Source organism: Crocuta crocuta, unplaced genomic scaffold (genome assembly GCF_008692635.1).
Source record: "Crocuta crocuta isolate KB4526 unplaced genomic scaffold, BGI_CrCroc_1.0 scaffold124, whole genome shotgun sequence".
Taxonomy (NCBI): domain Eukaryota; kingdom Metazoa; phylum Chordata; class Mammalia; order Carnivora; family Hyaenidae; genus Crocuta; species Crocuta crocuta.
Genome location: NW_027551573.1, coordinates 9726198 through 9738064, shown reverse-complemented (window position 1 = coordinate 9738064; position 11867 = coordinate 9726198).

Here is an 11867-nt window from a genome sequence, read left to right as displayed (position 1 = left end):
GGTGGATACAGAATCTGAAACAGGTTCCAGGCTCTGAGCTAGCTGTCAGCACAGAGCTGGACGCGGGGCTCGAACCCACGAACTATGAGATCATGACCTGAACCGAAGTCAGACGCCTAACCGACTGAGCCACCCAGGCGCCCCTTTTAATTAAAATTTTTAATGTTTATTTATTTTTGAGAGAGACAGAGACAGAGACAGAGCCCCCAACGTGGGGCTCAAACTCACGAACCATGATATTATGACCTGAGCCGAAGTTGTATGCTTAGACTGAGCCACCCAGGTGCCCCTAGGCCTATGATCATTTTGAGTTAAATGTTGTGTATGGTGTGAGGTACAGGTGGCAACTTGTTTTTGGCTTATGGACTTTATTATTTTTCAATGTTGCATCATAAATTGCCCCAAACATAGTGGTTTAAAACAACACACATTTTATTATCTTATATTTTCTGTCAGGAGTCTGGGCACAATTCAGCTGGGCTATCTTTTTAGGGTCTTCCTGGCCTGCAATCCTGGTGTTGGTTGGGTTATGTTCTCATCTAAAGACTTGACCAGACTGGTTGAGTCCAGAAAAAATCTGCTTCCAAGTTCATTCAAGGTGTTGGCAGGATTCAATTCCTTGCACTTGGGGGACTAAGGGACCTGGCTTTTTGCTGGCCACCTTCAGCAAATAGAGGCCACCTGCAGATCTTTGTCACATGGATTTTCCAAATACAACTGCTTATTCCATCAAGTTGGTGGGGAGAGCCTCTGGAGCAAGTGGCTAGCAGGGTGGAGTCTTACACAATCTAAAAGTCACAGGGGAAACATCCCATCACTTTGCCATATTCTGTTGGTTAGAAGCAGGCCATATGTCCCACCCACACTCAAGGAGAGAAAGTTACGTGACCAGGAGGTAAGGGTCATGGGGATCTGTCACACAGACATATCATTTCTAAGAAGAATATCCTTTCTTCATTGAGTTGTCTTTGCACTTTTGCAAAAAAAAAAAAAATCAGTGGATTATATACATACATATATACATACATATATATATATGAGCCTATTTCTGCACACTCTCTTTTATTCCATTGATCTGTAAATCTGTCCTTTTGCCAATAATATAATGTCCTAATTATGTATCTTTTTACTAAATCTGGAAATCAGGTAGTGTGAGTCTTTTTTTTTTTTTTGAAGTTTATTTATCTTCAGAGAGATAGCAAGAGAGACAGAGATGTGCACATGCATAGGGGACAGGCAGAAGAGAAAGAGGGAGAGAGAGAATCCCAAGCAGGCTCCACAGTGTCAGCACAGAGCCTCATGTGGGGCTCGAACTTGTAAACTGTGAGATCATGACCCAAGGCTGAAATAAAGAGTCAGATGCCAGGGGCACCTGAGTGGCTGGCTCAGTCCATTAACTGTATGGCTTCGGCTCAGGTCATGATCTCGCAGTCTGGGATTTGAGCCCCACATCAGGCTCTGTGCTGACAGCTCAGAGCCTGGAGCCTGCTTTGGATTCTGTGTCTCCCTCTCTCTCTGACTCTCTCCAACTCAAGCTCTGTCTCTCTCTCTCTCTAAAAAATAAACATCAAAAAAAAAAAAAGTCAGACTGAGCCACCCAGGCACCCTGGTAGAGTGAGTCTTCTAACTTTGTTGTTCTTTTTCAAAATTGTTTTTGGATATTCTATGTCCTTTGCTTTTCTGCATACATATTGTAGCCACGTTGCAAAATTTGCCAAAAATCCTGTTGGAATTTTTAATTGAAATTGCTTTGAATCTATAGAAATGATCTAAAAAATTGAATCAAGATTTAAAAAATGATTTGAGTTTATATTTTCAAAACTCCAGATTTCTAGGTTTTCTTGAAAAGCAAGATTATGGGGTCCGCAGTCCTGCAGGGAGCAATCACCTCCCCTCCCTGCACATGGGCCCTGCCTGCTTAGTGTACCTGAGGGCCCCCCTCTCCCCCACTGTGACTTGGGTGCCCAATGCTCTTCCTCTCCACCCTTGCTGTTGCTCACCTGGCCTCTCTTAGACATCTGATTTTGTGATTACTGTGTCAAGTTCTTTCTGCTCTGGCTTCTGGGGCAGGACGTTTCCACTTACACTCTTCACCTGGTTCATATCTTCTGATCATTCAGAGCTCAATTCTGTACTCAGGGCCCCTGAGAGGTCTTCCTGGACACAAGTGAGGGAGAACTCCAGGCATATGATCTTGGCTTCTCCTTCTCAGACCTTGGCCCAGGGGTGACGTGCCTGTTACTATGATTAGTTGTTCAATGTTTCTGTCTGCCAGAGAGCTCCATGAGGGCAGAGACTATGTCTCTTGGTCATTGCTGTATCTACAGTGCCTACCACAGTGTCAGGGACATAGTAGATGCTCAGTGAATGCTCAAAGAATAAATGAGCCTTTCTCCCAGTCTGTAGTTGATGAACCAGTAACCTGCTTCTCATGGCCTTCTTCCCTCCTCATCTTGACCCCATGATCTCCTCCCTTGATGACAGGCTTGCACAAGTGACCAAGTAAGACCCTTCATCCTTGGCCTGGAAACTGCCAAACACTAACGAGATGAATTAACAGCCTTCATGAGAAACCCAAGACCAGCTTCCCTGTATGGCCCTCTGGGCTTTGGCTACTTTTCCTTTTCTTTTTTAAGTTTTCATTAACTTTTAAAAATTATGGTATCATTTACATGCATTAAAAGTATCAGACGCTAATCGTTCAGTCAGCTTTTTGACAACTGCATACCTTTATATAACCAGCACTCAAATAAGACGTAGGACATTTTCATCAGCCCAGAAAGTTCCCACAAGCCTCTCCCCTTCCCCTCCACTTTCTGATTGCTATTCTTATAGAGCAGTTTTGCCTGTTCTAGACCTTCATATAAAGGGAATCATACAGCGTGTACTCATGTCTGACTGTTTTCACTCATCTGTCTGTGCTGTTGCGTCTGTGCACAGTTGGAATAGTGAGGTCTGAGTACCTGCTGAGTCATCCCGTTGTGTGAACGTTCCACATTAGTTTACCCATTCACCTCTTGCGCACTTGGGTTGGTTCCAGTTTGCTGTTAGGAATAAGGCTGCTGTAAACATTCTTCGTAAGTCTTTTTGTGGACATATGTGTTCATCCCCTTTGGTAATTACCTAGGAGTGGAGTTTCTGGGTCACAGGGTAGATGTGTGTCTCAACTTTGTAAGAAACTTCTGCTGTTTTCTAAGGAAGCCTCAGCTTGTTCTTCCTGCTCTTAGCCTCCTCTGCTCTGGATGAGAAAAAGCGATTCCAGGAATTAGGAGAGATTGGATCCAGAAGAGCTTTCAGAGGTCAGCCCTTCCCCCCACCATCCTGATAGGGGGGCCCAGGAACCTCTATGAGACCTGAAAGGCCTGGTGTCTAGACTCTGGCCTAGTGCTTGTAAAACAGAGGAACCATGTCTTCCCAAGAGGAAAAAGTTGCCCCATTTACTTGGGATACACCCTGGCCCTGGCTCAGTTGGTTTGAAGTGTATTCCCAAATATCATGTGTAATAGAATGCTTGTCAGAGATTAAACCTGGCTTTGTTCCTCCTTTCCCCCATTTAGGACGTCATAGAGACCCTCTTCAGGTGGTGTGAGAGGCATGAGACATGGAGAGAGTTAGATGCTCTCGGGTGTCGGCTCCCACACAGACTGTGCTATGGGAGGCAGGGGTCTGCCTTCCTGTCCACAGGGCCTTAGCCAGCACCACCATCCCAGAGTCAGAGATCCCTCAGCAAAGACCTCCTGCAGTCCAAGGGACTCTCTCAGCAGCAGAGGAGTGTCAGTGGGCACGTGACCATGGCTGCCACCGTCCTGCCACATCCGTTCCACCAGAAGCTCCATGGACTTGTAAAAGCCCAGGTCAAATGCCAGCTTGGCAATGTCATCCTGGCAGGATGGGGAGCTGTCCAGCAGGATGTGGTATGATCCTTAAACCAGCAGCTGCACCACAGGTGGAGGAGACACGTCTGGGAGCCAAGGGATGGTGGGACGTACGGCCCTGTTCCTTCCCGTGAGCCACCTGAGGGCTCAGTACTTCCTGTCCCTGCAACTTTTCATTCTTGTACCTGGAGGTCCTGACTTCCATGGGGGGTGGTGCTGCCATCAGGGACGCAGTAAGAGCTCCACTGACTTCAAGCTAGGGCCTCCATCGGGTCACTTTGGGGTCCGTGTGCCCCCAGACCTGCAGGCACAGAAAGGAGTTAGCATGGTGGCGGGGGACCCCACCCAGGAAGAGCAGAGGGGACTTCCTTCACATCATTATGGCCTCTGGAGCAGCTATCGCAGTTTGTCCCACTGACTTCTCTTGGAACACCCACCTCCCCACCCCGACACCAAGACCTCAGAGTTCTGGAGGTGTTGTGCCCACTGGAGTGAACTCAACACCAGAATCACTGGTGCTGATAGCTGCTGGGGCTACATTCAAGACCTGGCTCCTGGGCTGGCGTGTCCACCGTGGACGCAAGTGCTGGCTGATGACCACAGAGGGGCTGCCTGTGTAGATGGCTACACTCCGTGATTGACCATCCATGGTGTATGGCTGTCCTCCCATCTCAAGGCGGGACTGACTGCTGCATCTCATGCCCCATGGCTTGCTGTGGGGTCAGGCAAAGCTACCTCTGCTGAGACCGCGTCCTTGCTGAGTTTTGTCCCCTGGCCTATCCTGTCTCCCTCCCTCTCCTCCTTCTGAGAACCTCCTTCAATAAACCATTGCTCCAAATACCCCTGTGAAGCTTACTCTTAGGTACCTCCTTGGGTTGTCTTGGCCTCCCCTGGCTCTAGCTCTGGGAGCGCCCAGCTGTCAGTCCTCGTCATCTCAGCGTCTCACCTCCCTAGGGCCTCACCATAGCTTGTGGTGCATCCATCTTGCCCGGAGCAGGGACAGCTCTGGTCTTGTGCGGCCCTGGCCAGGTGTGGGACTTGGCGGTTCTGGACTCGGGGCAGGGGTAAGCCTTGTAACATTGGAGCGTAGTTACATAGTTACGTCGGTTCAGAGAGTCCATGGGGTGTACTGGGTTTCCCTCAGCCATGGGCACATAGTAGGAGCTCAGGCAAGGTGAGCAGTGATTGTTATCATTCTGTGGCTGCCCCTTCACACCTGGGCCATAAGCTGGTTGCCAAGGAATGGAACGCTTGATGCAAGCTGGCTCCTCAGATTCTACCTCCTGTAGGGTGGAAGCGGTAATTTTAGTTGGTCCTGGTGCAGAGTTTGGAAGTGTGAGGCCAGAGGGGTTTGGCATGGCCATTTTTGCTGCCAGCACAAAGAAGCAGGAAAGCCGGGTCTGCTGTGGAGAGAGGCAAATAAGCAAACTCACCAGAGGAAGGAAACAGGAGAGAGGGAGGGGGGAATCTGGTTCGCAGTGACAGACCCTGGTCCTAAGAAATCTGCTTTTGTTTCAGCAGGTTGAGAGGGTGTCTGTTCTTGCAACCAAATTTCTGGACAGAAACATATAGGAGAAGTGTGACATTCAGCCCTGCTTACTGCCCACACCTCTAGCCCCAAGGGAGTAATGGGAGATGCCAGCCAGGTAGGGACCCAAGCTACCCAGGTGACCAAGGCCACAGGCTCCACCATGCTGCCTTGTTCACACTGTGCTCCCTGTACCTGCAAATGCAAGCTGTCGGGGCTGTTGAGCTGAGGGCAGAAGCTCCCCGGGAAGCTTCCTGGAGGAGTGGGCTGGGAGCCGATGCCTCCCAAATTGCAGTGGAAGTTCATACTTCCATGGGCCTCATGGCCGGCCAGTCATCAGCGGTGCAGCCGCTGACCTCAGTTTCACATACTGGGGCCCTGAGCCCCAGAGAGGGGAGGGCTGAGCCCCAGTGCGGCCACAGCAGAGCTGGGACTGGAACTGGGGTGCCTTTGACCTGAGACGAGATGGGCTGGAGGTGGCAGGGGTGAGGACTTCCACCTTCGTCCCTGATGACAGGCATCCAGAGAGCAGCTGCAGGACTCTGGAAGGCAGAGTTTCTGCTCGGACAGCTGGACATAATAACTGGGCGAGCACAGGATGGGAGTGGCCTCCCTGCATAGAGGGGGTGAGGGAAGGCAGAGCACAAAGAAAGACCCTGGGGCCCAGGCCAGTTGGATGGCTAGTCTTTACATGTTCCAACTTTAAATATATGAAACAGCCTTCTTTTGGCTACCTCTCTCTGGCCCACCAACTGGGCATGTAATCCTGAAAACTGCACACAATTTTTAAAGAAAAGAAAAAAATTTTTCTTGGCAAGCTATGCACAAGTAGTTTTCTATAGATTTGCTTTCCAGGGGTCCCACCTGGGTCCCCTTGGCAGGGGCCAGCTGGTGAAGCCCTGGGAGACATTCTGGAAACATTGATGGCCTTTGGCTCCCTGAATCAGGTGTCACCCCCAACGGGCCTGGAATCCGCCTCTCTGCTCTTTCTCTTTTTATGTCCTGGTCTGCCCTGCACAGGAGAAAGGTAAATGGAACCTTTCTACAGCCTGTTCAAAGTCAAGGCTGTGGTTACCTTGGTGGTGGTGGAGAGGGCTCTGGAGGGCTGAAATGTTCTGTTTCTTCAGCTGGGTGCTGGTGATGTGGTATGCTCAGTTCAGTGAGCTGCCCATTTCTGATCTGTCAGCTAGCCCACACTGTTTAATACGGGACTTACCAGATGGAAGCTGATGACAGGTATTGTCTTACAAAATTGAGTTACAATAGGAGAAGCCAAGGCTCAGAAGAGTTAAGGAATGCTCTTGAGTGGTGGTTACATATTAAGTCATGATTATGGATACATTTTTGTTCCCCAAACCCAATCTGCCTTTTCCCCAAAGAGGAACAAATGCGTTTTCCTGATACTGGGGAAGAGTATGGCATTCTGGTCCCAGGTGACAAAACTGATTGGCCCCTTGGGTCCTGGCCCTTCAAGGAGGGTACAAACGGAGGCCCAGAGGTGTTGCTGCAGAGGAGACATCCAGCTCAGGGGGCTTGGGGAAGATTTAGTGTTGACCATTTGGTAACAGGCCACCACATGCCGCTGACAGGCCAGGCCTCCCGGGAGAGACACGATGATTCCTCAGGCACTGGAGGCCCCCGGTTTCCATCCTGCCGTGGGAATGGAGCTGGGTTTGAGGGAGACTTAGGCCGCCCTCCTGTTCCAAGAGCCAGTGAGGGCTGGAGCAAGAGTTGACTGCAAGGTACAGAAGGGCTTTTCCAAAAAGAGCAGAGTTACCCCGAGGGCCTCCACTGATGGAAAGAAGGCAGAGCACATCCTTTAGGACAGAGCCAAACCCTCCTCCCGACCTCCTCCCCTGCTGGGTTCCTCCATCTGGCTTTCCTTTCCTCTAACAGGGACACTCAGCCATCCACAGATTCCCTGTCCCAGCTGGCCGACTTCTCCATCATCCTACTTGCACTTCTGCTCTCTGGCCCTCTAGCCCTGAGCCCTCCTCCCACCAGAATCTCAGAATTCCACACATCTGGTAAGAGACCGACGTTGATGAATGAGCTGGTGGGCACCCAGCTGTGGGTTTGCCAGCCGTCGAGGGGAGGGACCGAGTGTGGAGGCTTGACTTCAAGTCTTGGCTCTGCAGGTCACAGAATGGCTGTGCCTCTGTTTCAACATGTGCAAGGTGGGATAACCACTCTTGCCACCAGCTGCGGTGGAGCTCGGTTCTAGTATGAGGATGGTGAGCAGCTCTGGCTGGGACTGGGGGATACCTGGGGGGGGGACACCTGAACGGACCAAATCTCCAGTCTGTAAAGGGGGCTGTGGAGAAGGGACAGATTTGGGGCTGGTTTCATAAAGTCACTTCCTGATGTGGCTGGTTCTCAGGCACAGGCCCTGGCCCCACCATGCAGATTTTCCTGGTGGTCATGTTAACAGTGACCTGGGGATGCAAAGCCCCAAAGGGTGGTTTAAACTGAGACAACCAACCTTGGGGCAGAAGATGGATCCAAGCCTGCAGGCTCGAGCATCTGAGGTAGACTGCCATATCTGCGGAAGCCATCTCTGTGGTAGAGGAGGGCCTCTTCCCACCAGCCCTGGAATCTGGGGTCGAGGAACCACATGACTCCAACAGTCACTCTCTACCATCCCTGCCTCAGTGGAATGTTCCTGGGTACATGGTGCTTCATGCCAAGGCTCCTGGTCTGGAGCTGCACCTGCAAATGTTAGACAACTGGAAAGCAGTCTTCCAGGAGGCAGTGGAGAAAACAGCGTTGGAATAAGATCTAGTACTAAGTCTTGCCTCACCTAATGGATGATCGTTGTGGGAACCCAGGGCAGCAGTCTCTATACACACTGTGAATAGTTCTCCCGCAGTGGACAAGTCCTGTCCTTGACAGTGTGTGTTGACTCCTCTGGACTCCCAGGCCCCGTCTGTTCTCTGCTGGACAGTGACTGGGGTCTCTGGGGGTATGTGTGATGGGCATCGTGAAGGCGCTGTTTGGTGCAAAGAAGCTTGCATGCTCACTGGGCTCCAGGTGTGCCTGTCCCTTCATCCTTGGATGTAATCAGAGCAAGCTTCTGCCAGGAAGTGGACACACAGCCTGGCTGAGGGAGAGGGAAAACTAAAGTCAGTTCCAGAAACAGGATGGTCCTGCCTCTGCGGTGTCTTTGGTTTCAAAAACAACAAAGGTAAGATGAGGCCTTGAGGAGGAAGCCTTAAGGGACCTGTGTACCCTCTAAGGGACACTGACAGGCCTTCAGCGCCTGTTCATAACGTTGGGTGGGTGTCAGGAAAGGAAGGACTCTCCCAGGGGTCAGGCTATTGCAACAACTCTGTGGTGAGGTGTTGGTTCACAACAAGGGCACCCAGGGGCACTTGGGGAGTTACAAACTTTTGATCTCGGTAGTCTGGGGTGTGGCCTGGGCACAAGACTTTTAGAAGCTCTCCCTACAGGTGATTTGAATGTGCAGCTCCAGGGGCAGCAGCATCACTTCCATTCAGATGAGACAGACCTTGAGGTTGAGTAGCCTTCTCGAAGTTCCACAGTAGGAAGTGCCCGGGCAGGGTCCTCACCTTCAAGGCCAGAGCTGGATTAGAAAAGGGGCCATTGGGGGCACCTGGGTGGCTCAGTCAGTTAAGTGTCTGACTTCAGCTCAGGTCATGATCTCACAGTTCATGAGTTTGAGCCTTGCTCTGTGCTGACAGCTTAGAGCCTGGAGCCTGCTCAGGATTCTGTGTCTCCCTCTCTCTGCCCCTTCCCCATTCACACTCTCCCTCAAAAATAAAAAAAGAAAAAATAAAAAAAAGAAAAGGGGCCATCTGGCCATTCCCCTTCCCCAGCACTGTGCCCTGCACACAGCAGTCACTCAGGGACCGCTGGTGAACAGGGCAGATGGAGGAACCACACAAAGGTGGGAAGCAGAAGCAGGCAGAGAAGGGTGTGGGCATTTGGGACTCCCGCCCCACCCCCACCCCCTACTGGCTAGGCCGCAGGTCTCTTAGCCCTACACGAGGAGGAAGCATGGCGCCCCGCCTATCCTGGAGGGACAGTGCATGTACAGGGCTGGCAAGGGGAGAGGGGCTGGCTACTGTGGAGAGACTGGTCTGGGGAAGGCATGGGAGCCCAGCAGTGCCCGCAGCTCCTTGCTGGCGGCTGCAGGAGGCCCTCTCCTTCCTGCAGCCTGTTTTGGTGGATGAAACCCTAGACTGATGCCGGAGCCAGACAGGCCGGCAGACAAGTGCATTCTCTTCAGGGCAGCCTCCTCTCTGGGAATGGGATGGGGAAGAGCAGGGCCTGCCCAGGCTGACCCCAGACTGGGTTTCAGGCCGTGAGGCCCAGCAGGGCTCCCTGGGGCGCTGGTGGGGATGGGAAGGAAAGCCCAGTGGGAGTGGCTGACTCAAGATGCCCCGAGGCCCCTGGGCCAGGACTGACTGGGCACCTCTGCCCTGATCCTGGCAAACCCCTGCTTGCCAATGACGGTCACCCATCTGGAGCCACAGATGTCGGAGGACTGGAACTGGAGCTGTGAAAAAGTCTGCTTTTTGTTTTCAAAAACTGTCACAGGTCCTTTTACTGACCTGCGTCCCCCTAAATGAAATGGAAGGTGGGTATGATGCATGCATGTGCTCACTCCGGACAGTGCTAGCCAGTTTTTCCTTTTAAAAAGTGTGTTCCTGGCGCCCTCCCACAGGACCAGCGCTGGGCCCGCGGCTCAGGAAGGTGGGAGGCAGAAGCTTCCTTCCACAGCTTTTCTGATCGGCAGGCCGACAGCCTTGACCCAGGTCACGGCCCTCAATTCTGTTCACTGGGTCGGGGCAGGGTGTCTATCTCATGCTGGCTGCCATGTCACCTCTGGGGAAAGTACAATGGCCTGTTGTTCAAATCTTGAATCCCGGACACGCTGACCTGGAGAACCGCGAAATCTCTCGATAGCCCTGTACTCGAGCTCCCGCTAGAGACCCCAGAGGGTCGTGAGGCCACAAGACAGAACGAGGCATGGCAAGTGCAGGGTCTGCCTTCTCAGGTACTCTGTGGCCAGGCATGGCTCCGCTCGCTTCCCTCTCTCCCCTCCTCGTGGGGACACTGGAAGGGCCCTCCTGGGTGTCTAGCTTTTAGCAGCAGTGCCCTCTCAAGGTCACAGCTTGACGTCCGTGGCCCTGTGGAGCCTCCAAGGGAGGTCTGGTCCACACTCCTGGTGAGTCGGCAGGGACAGAAAGCATTCAGAATCCGGAAGATGGGCTCTCTGAGCAATTGGAGACAAGCTCTTGGACCTCTGGTTAGGAGGGTGTGTAAGGGTGTGAACACTGTGTGTCCTAGAGGGGTTGCTTGTCCATCAGAGCCACAGTCAGCAGTCACTGAATGGGGCCCTGTGTCAGGCACCGTCCTGGACACACCTGGTCCCTGCCCAGCTGGGGAACTGAGCAAAGAAATTCACGCCAGGGAATTTTTCAGACAGCCTCAAGAGGAAGTGGGGATGCTGAGGAGGAAAAGCAGCAACAGGAAACAGCCTGCTTGAAGGAAACAGCCTGCTTCAACCACTCCTCGAGGTTAAAGGAAGGGAAAGTTTCAAGTAAGTCAGAAACTATCAGCCTCTCACCACCATTTTCTAACGGGGGTGAACACTCTTGAAGTTCGGTTTGCACCAGTCTTCGGGATATTTCTAAAGGTATGAGGAGCCTCTCCCATTTAATCTGATGAGTCTAGGGGCAGTGATACCTATTTTACTCAAAACTCTGGGCTTCAGGGGCTGTAAACCCAACTTGAACTAGCTTAAGCAAAGGGAGGTGCATTGGAATAAGGGGGCATCTCGACATCGGAGGAAGACAGTGGGTGCCAGCAGGCTCCATGACAACAGGAATCTGGCACTCCTGCCCCGGAATCTTGCCTTTGGGCTTCTGCTTCTCTATGGAAGACAGCTTCCCCCATGGCAAGAGATGGCCTCTGACACATCTGGGCGTGAAACTCCTTGGTTCCACCAGCAGAGGGGAAGAGCCCAAGGAGTGGCTTGACTGGCCTCACTTGGACCAGGTGTCTGCCCCTGGCGAGGCTGCGGGCAGGAATTCAGAGCACACTGCTTGGCTCCGCTTGTCCACGGCCCAGCCCTGGACCACATGGTGCGCTGGGTGGGGCCTTGAAGAGAAGGGGAAATCCAGGCAGACACCCCACCTGCAGTCAACCGCAGCATAGTAGTGGGTTCCCAGGTGCAAACGTGGACAATGTGATTTCTGAAGTCGTCTTATCGGCTGCCAGACACCACAGTCAAGAAGGCACTGTCATCCAGTTCAGTTGAGCAGACGTTTATTGAGCACCTATTAAGTGCAAGGCACTGTGCTAGGTGCCATGGGAAATACAAAAGAGTGAACACAGACGGTCCCTGCCCGCGAGGAGCTCACAGTCTAGAAAGAGAGGTGAGACACAGTACACAATCAGCTGCAATGATACCGGCCGGTGCGGCAGGTGCCAAAGTG